Raw genomic sequence first — 21,484 nt, 5'->3', positions numbered from 1 at the left:
GATTAGCTGAAAATGCCAAAAAAAAGCCAGTGTGGATCTGAAAAAATAGTGTCATAGGAAATTCAAGCAAGCTTTCATTCATCCTGCCCCAATCTGAATTCAGATCAAGGATGTAACTTGCTCCAATTATCTTGTTCGAGCCAAGAGGAAGGAAAAGACTTACCTGGTCTTGCTACTCACTCTTTTAATGAAGGTTTTTTTTTAATAGCAGCTAAAATAACTTTCCTGTGTGAAGTAAACAATACAGGTTATTCTTTTATAAATTGTATAAAAATGTAACACCAATGTGTGAGGTTATCTGTTTCCTACCCAGGCAGAGTGACTCATAAATGAAGGACTTGCGAAGGGCTTAAGAGAGACAGGAATATCGGCCCAAAGTAAAAATTACAAGTAAAGATAGTGATGGAAATGGTCAGAATGATCTTCTAGGGATGTGAAAAAAAACTTCAAAGAAGACCTTCTAGAGATGTGAAACAACTTCAAGAATGACTTAAGCTTCTTAGGGGGGTGTATATCGTGAAAGAGTATAAAAATGTACGGCTGAAAACTGCTCTTTGCGCTCTTGGAACCCAATCCAATTTGGGAAGGGTCTACAGGGAGTGCAGAATTATTAGGCAAATGAGTATTTTGACCACATCATCCTCTTTATGCATGTTGTCTTACTCCAAGCTGTATAGGCTCGAAAGCCTACTACCAATTAAGCATATTAGGTGATGTGCATCTCTGTAATGAGAAGGGGTGTGGTCTAATGACATCAACACCCTGTATCAGGTGTGCATAATTATTAGGCAACTTCCTTTCCTTTGGCAAAATGGGTCAAAAGAAGGACTTGACAGGCTCAGAAAAGTCAAAAATAGTGAGATATCTTGCAGAGGGATGCAGCACTCTTAAAATTGGAAAGCTTCTGAAGCGTGATCATCGAACAATCAAGCGTTTCATTCAAAATAGTCAACAGGGTCGCAAGAAGCGTGTGGAGAAACCAAGGCGCAAAATAACTGCCCATGAACTGAGAAAAGTCAAGCGTGCAGCTGCCAAGATGCCACTTGCCACCAGTTTGGCCATATTTCAGAGCTGCAACATCACTGGAGTGCCCAAAAGCACAAGGTGTGCAATACTCAGAGACATGGCCAAGGTAAGAAAGGCTGAAAGACGACCACCACTGAACAAGACACACAAGCTGAAACGTCAAGACTGGGCCAAGAAATATCTCAAGACTGATTTTTCTAAGGTTTTATGGACTGATGAAATGAGAGTGAGTCTTGATGGGCCAGATGGATGGGCCCGTGGCTGGATTGGTAAAGGGCAGAGAGCTCCAGTCCGACTCAGACGCCAGCAAGGTGGAGGTGGAGTACTGGTTTGGGCTGGTATCATCAAAGATGAGCTTGTGGGGCCTTTTCGGGTTGAGGATGGAGTCAAGCTCAACTCCCAGTCCTACTGCCAGTTTCTGGAAGACACCTTCTTCAAGCAGTGGTACAGGAAGAAGTCTGCATCCTTCAAGAAAAACATGATTTTCATGCAGGACAATGCTCCATCACACGCGTCCAAGTACTCCACAGCGTGGCTGGCAAGAAAGGGTATAAAAGAAGGAAATCTAATGACATGGCCTCCTTGTTCACCTGATCTGAACCCCATTGAGAACCTGTGGTCCATCATCAAATGTGAGATTTACAAGGAGGGAAAACAGTACACCTCTCTGAACAGTGTCTGGGAGGCTGTGGTTGCTGCTGCACGCAATGTTGATGGTGAACAGATCAAAACACTGACAGAATCCATGGATGGCAGGCTTTTGAGTGTCCTTGCAAAGAAAGGTGGCTATATTGGTCACTGATTTGTTTTTGTTATGTTTTTGAATGTCAGAAATGTATATTTGTGAATGTTGAGATGTTATATTGGTTTCACTGGTAAAAATAAATAATTGAAATGGGTATATATTTGTTTTTTGTTAAGTTGCCTAATAATTATGCACAGTAATAGTCACCTGCACACACAGATATCCCCCTAAAATAGCTATAACTAAAAACAAACTAAAAACTACTTCCAAAAATATTCAGCTTTGATATTAATGAGTTTTTTGGGTTCATTGAGAACATGGTTGTTGTTCAATAATAAAATTAATCCTCAAAAATACAACTTGCCTAATAATTCTGCACTCCCTGTAGGAGGCCGCGTTTGCAAATGCTTTCTTTTTTTTTAATCTTCAATTTTCTTTTCAATAAATCTTTGTTTTTGTTAACCAGACTTGTCTTCGAGCTGTGAGTATCAAATTTTGGGTTTTTAAATCTCACATGTGCCAGGGAAGTTTTAAATCACAAAATCTCACACCATAAAGGGTTGTCTGTTGAGTTTCACAGATTCAGGAGTTTGTTTGTTAAAAAATGCAGGAATCCCTAAAGAAAAAAGAAAGCAATAGTTTTGTTTTCTTGTGTTAAAAACCATGCCCTCTTTGCTTCCCCTGCTTTCAACTTCCTTCACATCCTTACCTCCATATACTATCCTTACTATCAAGAGATAAAAAAGAAACTGCATAAGGGAAACAGAAAGCAAGAAGCAAAGAAACATGCCCTGATGTCTCTCTAGATAAAAATTGACAGACAGCCTTTCGGATTTTTGAGGTTTTTGCAGAACTTTGCCACTGGATCCATTATCAAAACTTCATGTGGAGCCTCAAGGCAGTGCTACCAAACAATACCAAAGCTTGAGACTTGCTTACCTACAAGCAACTATCTCAGGTTTCCCAAAGGTTCCTGAATAATTCACCAGTGTTCTAGAGGAATGTTTTCTGGAAATATAAATAAATAAAAAAAATAAAACTTCTGGAGCTGTGATGGTGTTATGTTTGGCAGAAACCAATTTGCCAAAACTGTAAGCTTTGTGATACTGCATTCCAGAAAAGGAAAACACAGAGACTGGGTAATGGAAAAAAAAGTTTTAAGTACATTATGGCTTCAATTTTCAGTGAAACTGTTTCAGGCAATTCAGAGTTCTAACACAGGTAGTCCTCGACTTACAACCACAATTGAGTCCAATCTTTCTGCTGCTATGAGACATGTGTTAAGTGAGTTTTGTCCCATTTTATGGCCTTTCTTGCCACAATTGTTAGTGAAAACACTGCAGCTATTCAGTTAGTACACTTTTGTTAAGTAAATCTGGCTTCTCTATTGACTTTGCTTGTCAGGAGGTCTCAAAAGGTGATCACATGACTCCCCAAGGACACTGCAACCATCACAAATAGGAGCCAGTTGCCAAATGTCTGAATTTTGATCGTGTTACCATGGGGCTGCTGCTAGTCATGAAAAATGGTCATAAGTCACTTTTTTCAGTGCCTGTTCTGTACCAGCCTACTACCGGCCCTGCAGAAAAGGCAGGGACAACCCCTTTACAAACGGCAAGAGGCTGGAACTAAGCCTGCCAAATTTATTAACATAAAACAGAGCAAAACAAGACACGAACCATGAAACAGGAGCTATTCAAACAGTTGCCTTCAGCAAACCAGCCCTCCCACGCATTCCCCTTTTAAACAGTTCAGAGCATGGCTTCTCTCTGCCTCCTTCCGAGGTGCCCCATTGCCTTTCTCTGTTTACTGCTGATTGACTGCCTCCTGCGTCGGGCGTCCTTGAACAGGGCCAGCTGTGGGTCATCTTCATCCACGCTGTCAGGCTCACACAACTGGGTCTGCGTCGTAACCAGATGGGAGGGGCCTGGCTGAGGGCTCTCATCAGCAAGCTCTCCAACACTCCCCTCCTCCTCTGAATCGTCCGACCCAACTGCCAAACCCACAGGCTGACCCTGAATCACAACAGTGCCATTGTAACTTTGCATGGTACTAAATGAACTGTTGTAAGTTGAGGCTATCTGTAAAGGAGAATATTTGTAGCTCAGGGTTGAAATGAGGGGTCCTTGGTGCTCTCTGAGCTTGGCTGTTTTCTTGTAGATGTTTCATTAACCAAACTAAGTAACATCATCAGTGCTAGTAAGGAATGGGAATTGCTCTCAGTTTATATTCTAATAGCTTGCTTTATCAGTATTGCTGGGGGTGGTCTTAGAGATTCTTTGGCTGCATTGTTTACTGTTGGTTTGTTTAGCAGCTTCTTGACTGGGTGTACTGTTTACTTGATTGTTGGTCTGATGTTAATCATGGAGTTAATCTATACTGATCCGGTTGCTGGTTGCTGGTGGAGAGGTACTTTAGTCTTTTTGTTCTCTTTTTGTTGATTGTCTGTTTTGCATAGTCTATAGATATTGTTTATGTCTATGCGTCCACTGATGGCTAATCTGTCGAAGTGCCAGGCTTCTAAAAATTCCGACATTTTTGAACTTGTCCTGGTCTACGATGGGTCACAGTTTCCCAATTGAAATTCTTGGACTTATGGTTAAGTCTGTCCATATGTTGTGAAATTGAAGAGTTTTCATCATATCTTCTGACTCAGATGGTTTTCATTGATGCGTTCTGCTAGTCTTCTGCCTGTTTGTCCTACAGTGTTTTTTGCAGTCATTACACTGTATGTTGTGTGTGTTTTTTCTGGGGCTTCTGGGGCTTTTGATTTACTTAGGTTATTTTGAAAAGCTTTAGATGGCTTGTGTGCTGCACTGATTATATGTACTTACAGTAGTCTGTTGGTGGTTTCTGAGATGTTCTTGATGTATGGGAGTGCTTTTTTTATAGGGCTTGTTTTGGTCAGGCACTTTTTGATAAAGTTGTGTGGATATCCATTTTGTTGGATATGTTGTATGTTGCTCTTTCCTTTTCCTGTTTCAAGGAATGCTAGGTGAGTTTGTGCTTGCCTAAATAAAGTTCTTATGCAGTTTTTCTTGTGGGTGGCAGGTTGTTGTTTTGATAGTGGAGCACTTGGTTGCCATGGGTGATTTTTCTCTATGGATGAGTTTCTAGTTTGCCATTGTGGTCTCTCCTGATCAGAATGTCCACGAAGGGTAGTAAGTTGTTTTCTTCCTTCTTCTTCTACGGTAAAGTGGATTCTTTTGAAAATGTGATTGATGGTTCTATAAGTGTTCTCTAATTGGTCTTTTTTATTATGGTGAAGGTGCCTGATCCACATTTTCGGTTGTATTTTTTTAAGTGTTATGGCTTCTAGACGTTGCATGATGACCTCTACTATAGCTCCTAAAAACGGTGATTCCATAGGTGTACCTTTAATTTGTACATCAAATTGGAAGTATGTGGTTAGGCAGAGGTTTCTGAGATCCATAATCCTGGGTGTTTCAATCTTTGTGTATTTGGTTAAGCCAGATGTGCTGTGGAGTAATGTGGTCATAGATTCTTTGGCTAATTCCAGATCTATGGATGTAAATATCAGAAGAGGCCATGATTTCATCCTCTGTTTGAAGGCACCGTACTGGAGAGTTGATGGAGTGTTTGCTTCCTCTCATGAGGTGCCCAAGCCTTGTTATTCTTTTGCAATGTTTTATGTAGGGTTCCCCTGTAATGATATGATTGGACTGAGAGGTATGTCAAGTTTGTGTATTTGGGGGCATCTGTAGAAGTGTGGGAGGATGAGTAACTTGGCCTTTCTTACTGAGGTCACTGAGAATTCTCTTAATCCGCTCTTCTAGTTTTTGTATTCTGTTAGTACTTGTGCGAATGTAAGTTTATTTGTCTTCTAGTATTTTTTTTTTGCTTTTGTAAATATTGTGCTGTCCATAACAACCATGGTTTGGCCTTTGTCTGTGGGTAGAATCATGATGGCCTGGTCATTTTTTAGGTTTCTGAGGGCTGATACCCAATTCCAGCAACCGTTCCCTATTTTCCTAATTCACTTTTTCACTTTTCCTAATTCACTCTAAAGCTTTCCCTGCGCGGAGCCTTAAGTAACACCAGCTGCCTGCAATTAGTGCAGGTTCGCATCCCACCAGGCTCAAGGTTGACTCAGCTTTCCATCCTTCCAAGGTAGGTAAAATGAGGACCCAGATTGTTGGGGGCAATAAGCTGACTTTGTAATAATGCTGCTTGGGGGGGGGGGTGAAAGCCCTAATAAACAGGCATATACACAGAATGAAGGCTATTGCTAAGCACATTGATTTGTGCTTTAAATTGTAAGCTGACCTGAGTCTTCGGAGAAGGGCGGGATATAAATGGGATTAAAAAAACAGACCAAATGGGAGATCCGCTCCAGGTTTTCCAGCCAGCCCGCCCAGTCCCTGAATCAAATGTGTCCTTAGAGCTAAGCCGCTGCTCTGGCTGCTGCCTTCCCCACCTGCCTTTCAAGTTGGGATATACTACAGCTGCTCTTCAACTTTAGAAGGAAAGACGCCCAGACCCCAGCCTGTAAAAAATCACAGACTGCAGCTTCTTCTCCAATTGGTCCCGCTTTCCCTGTGCAGACTAAATGGGAGATCCGCTCCAGGTTTTCCAGCCAGCCCTGTCCCTAAATTTTCAGCACCCGGCGTATAAGACGACCCCTGACTTTTGAGAAGATTTTCATGGGTTAAAAAGTAGTCTTATACGTCGGAAAATACGGTATATTCCTGAGAAGTCTTACTGGTAGATAGGAATATCCAATTGGTTCAACCAAACATCAGGCAAGGGGAAGGTGGGCTAGTTGGATATGCCATCTTCAAATTCAAGGGTGACAGTGTTCTGCCCACATCTTCACTGTTCTTAGACCTTTCCTTTCCCTATTTCTCATACCCATCACTGTACCACTACCAGTTATACCATTTTCTTTTTTTCTACTTGCCCTATCTCAAAACAATGTTCTGTGGAACATGATTATTTTAATTCTGCATATTTTATGCACATTTTTGGACATGCATGCATATTTTAGGACCAAACTAGCAAGTTTCTATCTAGATGTGTATCATCCAAACACAGTTAATGCACAAAATCATTTTAGTGACTGTGCAATGTTACAATTGGACTGAGAAAAGTGACTTATATGCCATGTTTGAATTCAAGGATGACAGCACTGTCTTAAAAAAAATTCACATTTACAACCATTGCAGAATCCCCATGGTCACACGATCAAAATTTGGATGCTTGGCAATTGACATGTATTTCTGATGGTTGCAGTGTTCCAGAGTCATCTGGGACCTTTTGACGAGCAAAATCAATGGGGAAGTCAGATTCACTTAACCATGTTACTATCTTACCAACTGCAGTGATTCATTTAACTGTGGCAAGAAAGGTTATAAAATGGGGCAAAATTCATTAAACAATTGTCTTGCTTAACAATTTTTGGGCTCAATTGTGGTTCTATGTCAAGGATTACCTGTAAGAGGCAACAGATAGAATCCCAACTCCTCCTAAACATGAAGTGTGCCTGCAGCAACATAATTGGTAAGACATCATAAGTAAATACAGTACTAACTTTAAACCAGGGGTATCAAACTGCCGCCCTGCAGGCTGGATGCGTCATGCAGAAGCTGCGCCCACCCATTGCCTGCAATGGCAAACCTGTCCCTATACGTTGCGCGACATCACATGACGTCACGAGTTTGACATTTCTGCTTTAAACTAAAGGAAGTTTAAGGAAGGTCCTTAAGGAACAAGCTTGTTCTGTTAGTATTGAACAGGTTGGAATATTATTACAGGCCTAATTAAGCACAATTGTCTGAAAGGTACAGGTAAAGAAACAACTTCCCTGGGTCAAGCTTACTCACATTTTAAATATGTCAGAGAAGTGTGCACAGTAGTACTAAAAACAAAGAAGAAATAGTTGGAAGTACAGAGAGATCCTTTGAGGACAGAAAGGATCCTTCATGAAAGAATTTGCATATTAAACATACTTCAAGAATTCAGTTATATCTTTAAAAAATAAAGATGGTGGAAAACATTCAGAGTGATTTTTTTAAAAAAAGAAATGCTGCTCTCTTCCAATTCTTCCTAGATTTATCTGGCACTTTTCTATTTGGAAAGTATGGTCAGACTGTGACACAGATTTAAAAAAGACAGCCCAAGATTCTTTCTGTTATAAGGTTTGGTGACAGAGAAATTAAGAGTCGGATAGAGTTCTTATTTAATTTGATTTGTGCATAAATATTGCCATTCAGAAATTCAAATTTCTTGATTAGATTGCTACTATCTGAAAGATTACTTCCTCTTCAGTAATTTCAACTAGCAGACTGCAACTTTTTCAAACCAAGAGTCCTTTCCAAAAACAACAGCAGGCCAGAAGTAAGAGCCAATGAAAAGTAAAAATAAATGTTGCTTTGTTCAATTTAAACATGTTTTAAAATTAAACTCAGTGTTAAATATGACTTATTCTATATGTATTTCATAATTTCTCCCTTAGGTCAGACTGAAAATTAATTGAGCCAGAACTCAGAAAGTGCTTCCACAGGATTTGGATTAGAGAGTAGAGAAAGTAGTTTTCATTTTGTGCAATATTAAAAGGATTGCACAACCCTACCCCCATTTTGTTTTATTGGGAATTAATGGAATACCCATTACAAAACTAAATAACTGATAACATATTCCCCTCTTAAATTGAGCATTTAAAATTGGCACTTAATTATCTGGTAATAGCTCACAGAATGAGTTGACGAAATGTAGTGGGGGTGGGGAGTGGTATCTGTTCGTTTAGCCTGGCACTTGTCACACATCTTATCTAACAACAAGAAAACTTTATAATCTAGTTCTGCGCTCAGAACTAAATTCCACCTCTCAGAGAATTCGCTTCTAGATCAACATGCCTGAAATTGATTTCAGCGCACTCATATTCAGGAATAAGGACATCTGTTCAGTAGCCTTCCCACAAAGAGAAGCATGAGCTGTAGCTTTGCGATACGACCTCATGTATGACTATTCTCTCATGCACGACTATTCCGATGTCCCTTTTAATTGAATAAGGTTTACTCCGGGGGAAAAAAACGGATCAAGAGCTGCACCTATAGTCGATTCTCTTTATATTTATCCAATACCTATGTATATTTACCCATGTAGTATGGCTGTACTACAATTTATTCTCCTTATCTTAGTTACTACCCATTATTGGGATGATGATGATTCTGTTGTTTTGCACGTACGTCTCTGTACCAGAGACAAATTCTTTGTGTCTAATCACACTTGGCCAAATAAAGTATACTACTCTATTCTATTCTAACTGAGGATTCCTCTCCTAAGCAACATTTCTAACATCCCATTAAAACACGATATTTCTTGCAAAGTCTCCACGGCTCCAAGAAGAAACCGAGTTAAGTGTTAAGCACACAAAGCCTAATATTCCTCCTCCTCCCTTGCCTGCTTCGTACTCACGCTTACGCGTTGCTGGATCAAGTGCTCCTTCCCGTTCCATCACCCCCTCCTAACCTCCGGGTTGTCAGCCAAACACCCCACCAACCACGGAGAAGGCGGCAGAACGGCCACAACCATAGAGGTTCTTCCCTGCAAGTAGAGCGTCACGGTTCTTGGTCCCGCCGCCGTAGTTGCCTAGAAACGGGGCCTGGCAACAGATAATTCTTTCCAGCCCACTGCTTTCTGGTCGACGTATCTCTTTCCGTCCTCAGCGTTCTTCGTAGCATGAGGTGAAAACTACCTATGCCTTAATTATCATTAAGAAATTATCATTACCTTCATTCGTGGAACACTCACTTTCCATGCTGTATTCAGAACCGCTCGTTCGAAAGCCTCCGCCGTCCCGTTATTTCTTGGCGTAGGGACGTGATCATAGAAAAGCGCCACCTGAGGCTGATGAGGTTCCCGTCGTGGTAATTAAGAGTGAAACAGAGTTCGGAAATTAAATGTTGCGCGGGGTGGGGGATTGTTGCATATCTCAAATTGCTATTTTGTGTTTCACTCAGTCCCCAAGCCGCCTCTCAGATGGATTTTCAATTGCAAACCTAAAGATTGATCCGACTTGTTTCCTCCATTTCTTGCTCTGGATTTAAGAATTCTGGAATTTAAAAGCTCACAAATTTTATGAACTGTAATAACAACCCGCTATTCAGAAGAAATCACATTTATTATGTTTGTATACCGCACCACAGCACTCAGCTCCGAGTGGAGCACAACAAAAATTGAAAACAAAAAACTATATAAACCCCAATGTTGCAAACCAGGGAGCAGATACAAAATTTCTTTTTGTACATTCCCCATTAGACAGTTCTCTACCTTCTGAATGTAGTCCATAAAAATATAACTCTGGAGACAATAGTTTTGTTGATAAGAGCTTAAAGCTGCAATTGCCTCTTTAGGAGCCAGATTTCACTGCTGACTCATATTAGTTTACAATCAATCACTATTGTTTGCAGTAAGATCTGTGCGATTCAGCACTTTCTAATGACAAAAGCTGTGTCTTGTTGCTACAGTGCAAACTTTGCCCTTTTCATGCAAATGTATGATGTCATGTGTGTATAAAAGGAGTGGAGCTTATGCCACATTGGCAAAAGAGTGGTTTAATGATCCCCCTTGCCAGTTTTTTTTTTTTATCCCATTTATATCCCGCCCTTCTCTGAAGACTCAGAGCAGCTTACAATCTAAGAAGCACAAATTAATGTGCTTAGCAATAGCCTCCATTCTATGTATATGCCTGCTTATTAGGGCTTTCCCCCCCCCCCAAGTGGCATTTTTACAAAGTCAGCTTATTGCCCCCAACAATCTGGGTCCTCATTTCACCTGTAATTTACTTGGACTTCAGTAAGGCATTTGATAAAGTAGACCACAACCTACTACTTGATAAGATAAAAATGTGGGTTAGATAGTATCACCACCAGATGGATTCATAGCTGGCTGACCGGCTGTACTCAGCGTGTGGTCCTCAATGGAACTGCATGTACATGGAAGGAAGTGTGCAGTGGGGTGCCCCAGGGCTCTGTTCTGGGCCCAGTGCTCTTCAACATCTTCATCAATGATTTGGATGAGGGGATAGATGGGGAAGTCATCAAATTTGCAGACAACACCAAGCTGGCAGGACTAGCCAACACTCCAGAAGATAGGCTTAAGATACAGAAGGATCTTGGCAGACTTGAAGATTGGGCACTACCTAACAAGATAAAATTCAATGGTGAAAAAAGTAAGGTTCCACATTTAGGCAAGAAAAACCAAATGCATAGGTATAGTATAGGTGATGCTCAACAGTGGCAACTGTGAGAGGGCTCTCAGAGTCCTAGTGGACAGTCCCTTAAATATGACCCAGCAGTGTGCTACAGCTGCCAAAAAAGCCAACACAGTGCTAGGCTGCATTAACAAAGGAATAGAATCAAGATCATGTGAAGTGTTAGTACCACTTTACAATGCCTTGGTAAGGCCACACTTGGAATACTGCATCCATTTTTGGTCACCACAATGTAAAAAGATGTTGAGATTCTAGAAAGAGTACAGAGAAGAGAGCAACAAAGATGATTGGGGGACTGGAGGCTAAAACATATCGGGAACAGTTGCTGGAATTGGGTATGTCTAGTTTAATGAAGAGAAGGACTAGGGGTGACATGATAGCAGTGTTCCAATATCTCAGGGGTTGCCACAAAGAAGAGAATCAAGCTATTCTCCAAAGCACCTGAAGGCAGGATAAGAAGCAACGGAGGGAAATTAACCAAAGAGAGAAGCAACCTAGAACTAAGGCGAAGTTTCCTGACAGTTAGAACAATTTATCAGTGGAACAACCTGCCTCCAGAAGCTGTAAATGCTCCAACACTGGAAGTTTTTAAGAAGAGACTGGACAGCCATTTCCTGCCTGAGCAGGGGGTTGGACTAGATGACCTCCAAGGTCCCTTCCAACTTTATTAGTATTATCGTTGTTGTTATATCTAACAATATCCTTTTTATTCATAACATTGTTGAACAACCTCAGCTAATTCTGAATTTGTTTTTTTGCAACTTTTTTTTATAGTTCTAGGCCTCCTATACATTATTATATTCCTTTCTCAGTTCCCTAGAGTTCTTATCATCTTTTTACATGTTTATTACAATATTTTCAGAATGTCTTTCACTATCACAATCACTAAGGTGATTCTAAGTGCTTTGAGTAAAATTCTAACTCAGGGGTGTCAAACTCAATTTCATTGAGGGCCGCATCAGCATTGTGGTTGCCCTCAAGGGGCCGGGTGGGTATGGCCAGGGTGGGTGTGACCTACTGGGTGGGCGTGGCTAGAGTGCGTATGGCCTACTGGGTGGGCATGGCCAGCTCTACAACGTTCGTATCAAGGGTGCCTATGGGGGCCTGGGCAGGAGTGGGACAGATCTGAGGGTCTCTGGCAGAAGGAGGGTTTCTGGGCAAGGCAGTGGGGGCCGTTCCCTCACTGTTTCCAGGATGGCTTCGGGGGCCGCATGAAACCACTATGCGGGCCGGATCCGGCCCCCGGGCCTTGTGTTTGACACGTCTGTTCTAACTGCTTTGAGTAAAAACAGTGAGCTGCGGGCTTCTGTAAAAGAAGCAGTACTGTTGTTGAGGTTTTTTGCAGTGAACTGTAATAAGTACTGCTTTTATCCTACAAGTTTAAAAATCCTTACTTTGTTAAAGCTTCTGCCTCACTATGGATTTGGCAATTTTTATTGAATAAAAACAAATGGTGACTTGATCTATCTGGATATAAAGCATGTTCACGGGAGGAAAAATTCCAACAAAATTCCAAATAAAGGTTTGATATGTAAGCCATTAAACATGCTTAAGTTGAAGTATGTCTTTTTAAAACAAATAAAAGGCAACTTATAGCAATTTGCTACCACCTTGTGGTCATCCATGCATTTTGCTGATATCATATCACAAATAATTGGATCTGCCCTTTCTCCTTTCATAAGATTGTTGTATGTCACTTTTGTGCATACATTATAGTAAATCATATTCAAAGCATAGCACTTTTAATTTTTAATCTGAATTCAGAAAATTGTGATTTATACAAAGTCTGTTCAGCATTGTTAATAGCATTTCTTGCTAAATGGATGGTATTGCAAACAATGGACGTATGATTACACTCAAGAATACTTTATTTTCTTTTTGGCAGAATTAGCAATACCACTTAGTATATACCACTTAGTACTTTAGAGCCCTCCCTAAGCAGTTTACAGTATCAGCATATTGCCCCCAGCAATCTGGCTCCTCATTTTACTGACCTCGGAAGGATGGAGGGCTGAGTCCACATTGAGCCGGTCAGGATCAAACTGCTGGCAGTCAGCAAAGTTATCCTGCAATACTCCATTCTAACAACTTTGCCACCCTGGCTCTTGCATAAACCACTGCATTCTTGCATAAAAGCAAAGGGTACACTGACTGACACCATATAGATACTGAAATAATAGGCAAAACTTGTATCACATGCAAAATGCCTAACTTGCCCATTGTCTGAAATAGTGTACTGCTATTGATTGTCTTTTATGCTACTCATGCTGAATATGAAATTTGTTAATGCAAGATATATAGCAGAAATGACTTTGAATGTACTTTATTATTTTGATTTCACAGCCAGACAGGTGTTTAGATTAGATTGAGCATTTTCATTCACTCATTGAATCTTTTCCAAGTATCTGGAATAGACAGATATTGATCTTTAATGGTGTTAAGGCTGCCATTGCAGGATGTAAGCTGTTCCAAGTAAAGCTGCCTTTTTCACTTGATCAATGGTGATTTTGTCAATTTTATCCCACCATTATTACTTTACAAGTAATTCAAAGTGGAGAACATACCTAATATTCCTTCCTCCTCCTATTTTCCCCACAACAACAACCCTTTGAGGTGGGAGTGACTGGCCCCAAGTCACCCAACTGGCTTTCATGTTTATAGTGGGATTAGAATGCACAGTCTCCTGGTTTCTAGGCCAGCAGCTCAGCCATTACATCTTTAGACCAAATTAAAGATGCTTGGTGCCTAACATTTGCCAAAAACAGGACTGTGCTTAGTAGCAAGGATATTCATTTGGGGACTTTCTTCTAACTCAGCATAAATTTTATAAAATTAAAAAAAATGTTTTCAGAGGACTCATAATATCATTTCCATGCAGCATATGTCGATATATATTCAACATATACATGTGTAGTAGTATGCTTGCTATACTAATATGAATAACGTGGTGAAAGAGATCACAGTGTGATCTTGCTCTGGTAAGTAATTGGTAGGATTGGTTAAATGTTACCAAACCACACGGGTAATATTATAGATCAAACACTAGGTGGTGCTAATGGATTTGAATAATGATTTCCAGTACTATTTGAGGTCATTTGGAGAGACCCGCCAGAGTTCAGCTGGGAGAAGGCATGCCCTAAGTATGATAGTCAACAGAACTACATGCATCAGAAATGAGCATTATTTAGAGACTTTAACTTTTGTTCCTAATTGAAACATTTATAGAAATATATACATCTGGAGATGTCTGGAATGTTGCCTTTTTTCAGTACCGAAATAGTTAACAAATATTGTAAAATATATACAAGAAGAAGACAGTTGCAAAGATCCATTAATTAAATTTTAAGCATGATCCTTGTGATTTAACAAGTGTAGCTATTTAGGAGGTCAACAGTGCAATGTTGAATATTTCTCCATTAAGTACCATTGAGCAAGGCTTCCTAGGATATACAATTGCAGCCTCTGAATAACAAACAGATATTGAGATAATAATCAATTTGCATCAAATTATAATATTAGCATAGGTTCATAAAGCTTCAAAAATAAGCAAATTTTAATGTTAGTTCATCCACAGTAATGTACTGAATAGCTATTTAAATTGTTTACCTACATTATCATAGAGGTATCATAATATTCCAGTTTGCTGCAAGTTTACAAATATAATTTTGTCATTTTATCATTCATAACAATGTTTTGCAACTATCAGTTTAATCCAATAATATTGTTTTTAATCTATTTATCTTAGCAATTCTCCCAAGTAGAGAGACGGATATGAGCATTTATAATCAAATGTTTATGCAAAATCTTCAGTTAATGGGTAAAGCTGATTAGAAGAGCATCACTTCCGCAAAATGAAATTGAACTGAATTAAATATTGCATGTTTAAATCGCCACCAATTGAACATTAATTATTTTTCCATGTAGCTAAATTTATATGCATGAACCAAAAAAAGCTAGATGTATTCTTCTTTCACTTCTCTTCTAACATTTAATTTCTTTGAACAGAGACACTAAAACTTAGAAATGTGCAGTTTTGTAAAGGACATAGTGTTACAATAAATAGACAGTGACTAGGTTCATATATCATGCTCAGCTATATTCTGGTTTGTTCATTTTTGCTTAACATTTGTGTGAACCCAACCAATTGTGTGTGAACCCAATCACTTGCTGAACTACAGCAAATTGTGATTTAGCAGCACATATAAACTCAATCAGTGATTTCCAGCATTAAAGAAATTAAATAGGGAGTAAACTAATTTAAGGAGGGACGCGGTGGCTCAGTGGGTTAGGATGCTGAGCTTGTCGATCAGATGGTCGGCAGTTTGGCAGGTCGAATCCTGAGTGCCGCATAACAGAGTGAGTGCCTGTTACTTGACCCAGCTTCTGCCAACCTAGCAGCTCGAAAGCACGTAAAAATGCAAGTAGAAAAATAGGGACCACTACGGTGGGAAGGTAACAGCGTTCCGTGCGCCTTTGGTGTCTAGTCATGCTGGCCACATGACCACGGAGACGTCCTTGGACAAGCGCTGGCTCTTCAACTTTGAAATGGAGATGAACACCAGCCCCTAGAGTTGGAAATGACTAGCACGCATGTGCGGGTGAACCTTTACCCTTTTAAACTAATTTAAAAGACTAGAAAGAACTTTAAGAACCACAGAGTAATTATCTCTTAAACTATTTGATTCTCTAGCATCTCTAAATAATGCTCTATACCAGGAGTGTCAAACTGCTGGCCCACAGGACGGACACGTCATCCAGAAGCCATGCCCACCCCATTGCCAGCAATGGCAAAACCGTCCTGATACATTGCGTGACATCACATGACATCACGAGTTTGACATGTCTGCTCTATACAACTGAAACTGTGCTTAGGTAGTGACAGGTACTGCTAACTGCTTGGGGCTCAGGAATGGTTTAACTACTTCAGGTTTTGAACTATTATATTGTGGCATTCTAGATAGGGCATCTGCTAGGAAATTCCTCCCTCCAGGGAGGTAATGGATAGTAAAAAAATCGTTGGAAATGTTGAGACCACCATGCTTGTTTAGGTGACAACTTCCTAGGGGTTTTCATAGCTTCAGGGTTCTTATGATCAGTCCAGACTTGGAATGGTATTTTATTCCCCTCTAGGAAATGCTTCCAGGTTAGGAGCACCCATAGTACAGTGTAGGTTTCCTTCTCCTAGGCTGCCCACTGCTGTTCAGTTTCAGACAAGGTTGCAGTTGGCCCTCCTCATTCCTCTGATGCAGGACTGCCCCCACAGCCACATCACTAGCGCCCCTCCCTACAATCGACTATGGGGTTCTATTTCTTTAACCACGTCAAGCCCAGTACTAACGGCCACTCCATGCCAGGAGTCACAACAAACGCTAAAGTCTCTGAGTGGTCTCCCACAGCAATCTGCAGGGGCCTGGTGGCAAAATTGGTGCTCCCTCTGTGATGGGCCTGAGTTGGCAAAAAGTGATTGGGGTCTTAAGTTCCTGAGGGGTACTCCCATTTTTCCCACCAGCTTCAGGCTGATTAAGCAGTGGGTGCAATCCAAGTCCAGTAAAGCTGCTAATTTTACTCTTTTCCCGATACCTGGTATGGTCAGTTCTAGGGGCATGGCTATGGGGTCGATCAGCCCACTTACCAAGTGGTCATTCTCATAGTCACTCTCAGATGCTTCTGAGTTGTCATTTGAAAGAGCTGGAGCTCGACCCTCCACCCCACAGGCCCAGGGAAGCTCTATGGACAGGTCTTCATTCAGGCCATCCTGGAAACAACTCACCAGGATGTCCTCTGGCCAGTTTAAGGGGCTGGCTAATTCTTGGAATTCCTCTGTGTATTCAGCTACTGATTGTCACCCTTGCTTCACCATTTTTATGTGTTCACGGGCTTTCTTGTCTGCAAAGTGACACCAGAGGGCTGCCATGAACCGGTTAAAATTTCTTAGCTCTGGAGTATTGCAGTTGTAGAGGGTCACCATCCAGTCAGCAGCCATGTTTACCAGTGCTAGGGTGACCACTCTGACTTTCTTCTCACCTATAGGCAACGTTCTCTCATATATTTGCATGTAGGTGAATACCAGGCTTAGGAAGAACTCCAATCTCAATTTGACCCCCAACAAAATTGGCTTCACCTCCACCAGTTGGGGTATGCCCCCCCTGGGGTTTTGGGTTGGTCGTGCCTGTTGTGCCACCATTGCAGGGGGGCAGCTTTCTCCTCTGCCTCTTCCAATTCCAATTGCTCTTTCAGGTGGGCTTTTAGTTCCTTGAAGGACCCTCACACATATTCCATTATTTGCTTTAGGACTGCTTTCATCATTTCCAGATTCAGACCCATTAGTTCCTTTTCAGGAGGGATAGGGTCTAGATTTTTCTTCTTTGCTTTCTTTTTTCCTCCATCTCATGTGAGAGTTACTTTCTGTGCCTTTCCTTCCCAATCATCTTTCTTTCCAACCCCGAATGACCACCTGGCTCGATCACTTTCTGCCAAGCTTCCTCCACTCCCAGGTCCTTGGAAGTGCTTTCCCCATGGTCTGCCAGAGCGATATATCCGCTCCAGCTCTCTACTTCACCCTCTTCCATTTTGCCAGTAGGAAGGGGCACGTCGGTTGTGACCCACCTCAGTAGGGAATCTGCCTCTAAGGGCTGGGCACTATGGAGACCTTGCCTTATGTAAGGACCTACCTCATCTAAGCCATCCAAAAAAGCAGAAAGCAGGTCTGGGGAAAAACCTGTGAAAGCAATATAATAAAAGCAGCATTCAGTACTCCTCCCCGCCCAGTGTCCCAGTGTTCATTTGAAATCCAGCCAATCCACAGATGGTATAGTGTTTCAGTAACTGAGTTCAAGGTCTCTCTCGCTTTCCTTCTGCCTCCAAGCGTAAACCATCTCTTAGATAAGGGTGAGACATTCTATCCCTTGGGGGAAGGGAATCATAGCAGAACATGCAAAGCAATCCAAAAGCTCCGCCCTCCCAACAGAATGGGAGGTCACAAACAAATTCAACCATATGCAAAGGAAAAGAATACATTTCTTTAAGGACCTGACAAGAACTTTACTAAATGGATAGAAATTAGTGGCTATAGTAGACCTCTTTCAAAAATGGGAAATGTGGTAGAATCTCCCACTCATAGGTACATAAGCATGGGAATTTAGACCCGAGATGAACTTTCTGGTCAATCTCTGCTGGATCTTCCTAGGATAGGAAGGCTGAGAGGGAAATCCAGAATCTTCACAATGCCAGTATACAGGTAAGAGCAATTTTCGGCAACCTTTCCTCCTTTTGTGCCCCCCGGGAAGCGATTTCACCAAGTTTCTCTCAGTAAGTAGCAGAGTTGCAAACAGGGCACAGCACAATTAAAGAGTATAAGCCAATTAAGAAAAAGGTATTCAAATATTTCCCTATCTTCTCCTTTTCTGCTTCGAGTGGTACGCCTGCTTTCAGGGGGGGAACAGGAGGCATCTATTTCTCGCTTCTTCTGATGCGAGAGCGGGACTGCCTTTCCAAGTCAAGGCCCCTCACAGGAGAGGGCACGGAAAAGGCATATGATTCCAGGAAACAACCGGCGTGCTCAGGGTTGCTATAGCAACGGCTTCCTTGTTGGAATTCACAGCAGCCGCCGCCATCACGGATCCTGAGAGGGTGCTGAGGCTACGCCCTGACAGCGCAGTGGTTGGACATTGCTGCAGGCTGGATACTAAGGTCAAAATTGACATTTAGCCATTCCTCTTTTTCCCCCCAGGACTCAGGAATCAGCAGTCACATGTTTCTACAAAGGTGAGGGAACAGGACATAGTGGAAGTGTGCATCGCGTTGAGGGCCAGGCATTCCAGGGTGGTCACGTAGGTGCACAGGATGAGGCGGCAGCAGGGGCACAGGTCCAGCACCGGGTAGGCCAGCAGCCTGGCTGACACAGGTCAGCACAAGGAAGGAGTCCACATGGAGTCCGCAGAACCCATCTCCCACTCCTTGTCCTCACTTACCTACTTGAGATGGTGTAGTTGGGCAGCAGACAATTTGCCTGTGCAAAGTTTGCTGGCTGGGTCTTTTGGCGCGCTCAGCAGCATTTCCTATTGGCTTTTGAAAGCCAATAGGCTTTCAAAAGCCAATAGAGGGAGTAGCACAGCTTCTGCAAAAGCTGTGTGGGGTGTGTGTGTGTGTGTGTGTGTGTGTGTGTGTGTGCAAAAAAAGGTGCCGGAAGGCCGTTCTGAGCGTTCTATGAGAAAAAAGCCCTGGTCCTATGCCTGACCTATTCCACCCTCCATAGAGCAGACAGATTGTCTAAACCAGCAACATCTTTCTGACCTACACATCTGTAAAATATCCAAATCACAAATAAATCGGTTTTATGACCTTAATTAGTTGATTAGAATGGTACAGAGCTGCTGCCTGAAATTGACAAGATCCTTAAAAGTTTTACACTAAAGACTCCAAGGAGGCAATGCAAATAGTTGGTGTTAACATATTCCTTTCTATGTATATTTCCCCATATGTGACTGCTGTCTTGTGATCCCTTCCTCTGTAATTAATGTGGATACAAACATCAATTCCTTTCTTGCTAATTATTCCACAAAAAATTCATATACATGCTGTGAATTCATTTAGGTTATCAGATAGACTACCAGATGAAGACAGAGTTCGATATATGTGGGCCTTTTTGCTGCCATCTAGTTGTTAGCTAGATGTGTTGTTTTCCCTACATTATATTATGCCATTATTTTAAATGTGATTCACCAAGTGACACACAATTTTCTGAATACATTTTGTACTAACCTATAATTCATAGTTTGTAAGCCACCATTGGGCTCACAGTAACTAGGACTGGCAGATATGGCTTGCAAAACTCCTTACAATCGCACTAAAGAGATAGTCTGTATTTCATTGCTACTACCTAGTGTGCATATATTTGCAGCCTATATAGTGCCCTTATATTAACTATATTACACTTAGTACAATATGTTCATGCACTCCCCTCAATTCCTCTGTCAACATCAGCTCCTTTTTTGTGACAAATTGTAGAGAATCCAAACAATTAGAAAACCTCATTTTAAAGAAATAGTGAGAATCGTCCAAGCAGGGAATTCAGAAGCTGAGTAAAATAGTTTAACTGGCTTCAGGTCTTTGGGCAATTTCTGAGGCAGATCTCTTTCCAATAAATTCCAAAGGAGTCTCTAGGAAACTAGGAAAATTAGAGGAGAATGTTTTGTCTTTTGGACTAAATGAACAGCCTAAATCAGAAAGTGTTACAATGATGCATTAAAGAGAATAGCTTGAGAGGACTCACTTACTGTAATTGAAAATAAAGCAATCATAAAATTTTTTAAAGCTGTTCTGATTAGCTCATTTAAATTGATCATCTTGTTTTGCAGAGCATTATTTCAAGCATTACAAATTGCAATAATTGGCAGAAAGTGGGGACCCAAGTGCCTATGTGAATAACTAAACTATCCATCATATGCATTGTTCTTCTGTTTTTAACTTACATCCATTAGGCCACAGACCAATGGATTTTCAACTGAAATTATGTACTTATTACTTTTTTAGCACACTCTTTCTGCAAGGAGCGGCAGCCTTACAATAGCACTATTTGATTATTAGGCTAAGAAATGTTTTAAAAGTTTATGGCTGGATGATTTAGCATCTCCATAGTTATAATTTGGTAAGTTGAATCAAAATAGTCCATCACATGATAATCACCTTTGTAATGTTTATTTATACTCTTCTATTTATATATATGAATCTCATCCCACCTATTCTTGTCATGGATAAAAATTAGGCCTAATTGAAACAGATTGCACTGGCTAAAAATTATTAACCCTGATAAAGGACTCAGATAAAGACTAAGAAATAAAAAATGACATTTCTATAGTATATAGGTGGAAGTTTTGATAAACCACCAACAAGCCATGTCTCAAAGAAATTGAAGTGAATACTGGATAGATTCACCAAAAAAGAAAAAGATTATATCTGGAGAAGAATTAAACATAGTACATATATCTTGGCCAACGGATCTCAATGGAAGGTGATATAACAAAGGAAATTGATCGGTGTATTAAATGTGGTTGCAGGCATTCAGCAAGCTAAGCATAATTTTTAAGAACAACCTCTCCCCATGCCTGAAAAAAAAGTTTTGATCAATGTGTGCTACCTGCTCTAATATATGCCAGTGAAACATGGACACTAACCTCACAATCAATGCAAAAGCTACCAGTGGTATAAAGAGCCATGGAAAGATACATGCTCAGCATTACAAGACAAGATAGAAAGACCTGCACATGGATTAGAAAACAAAAAAAATATACAATATCATCAAAAGAGTAAAAGAAATGAAATGGAAATGGGTTGGTCACATAGCAAGAAGAACTGACATTCACAAAAGAGACCTAAAACAAGATGGATCGACGACATCAGCAAGTATTGTCAATTCAATTGGCAAAAGAAAGCTCCGGACCGTATTGGTTGGAAACATGCGGAAGAGGCCTTCATCGTGC

The 21,484-nt window shown here is 40.9% G+C and overlaps 1 protein-coding gene across 1 annotated transcript in view; it reads right to left on the bottom strand.

Annotated features, from left to right (window-relative positions):
* The window catches only part of B4GALT4 (beta-1,4-galactosyltransferase 4), a 31,913-nt gene extending 22,584 nt beyond the window's left edge, over positions 1-9,329 (bottom strand). The window contains exon 1 of the mRNA XM_083361961.1: positions 9,209-9,329. The gene's annotated coding sequence lies outside the window, so the exon portion shown is untranslated. The remainder of the gene's footprint in view (positions 1-9,208) is intronic.
* Between the last annotated feature and the right edge of the window lie 12,155 nt (positions 9,330-21,484).

This window comes from Vipera ursinii, assembly GCF_947247035.1.
Source record: "Vipera ursinii genome assembly, chromosome: 4".
In the NCBI taxonomy this organism is placed as follows: Eukaryota; Metazoa; Chordata; class Lepidosauria; order Squamata; family Viperidae; genus Vipera; species Vipera ursinii.
This window is presented reverse-complemented; position numbering and strand designations above follow the sequence as displayed.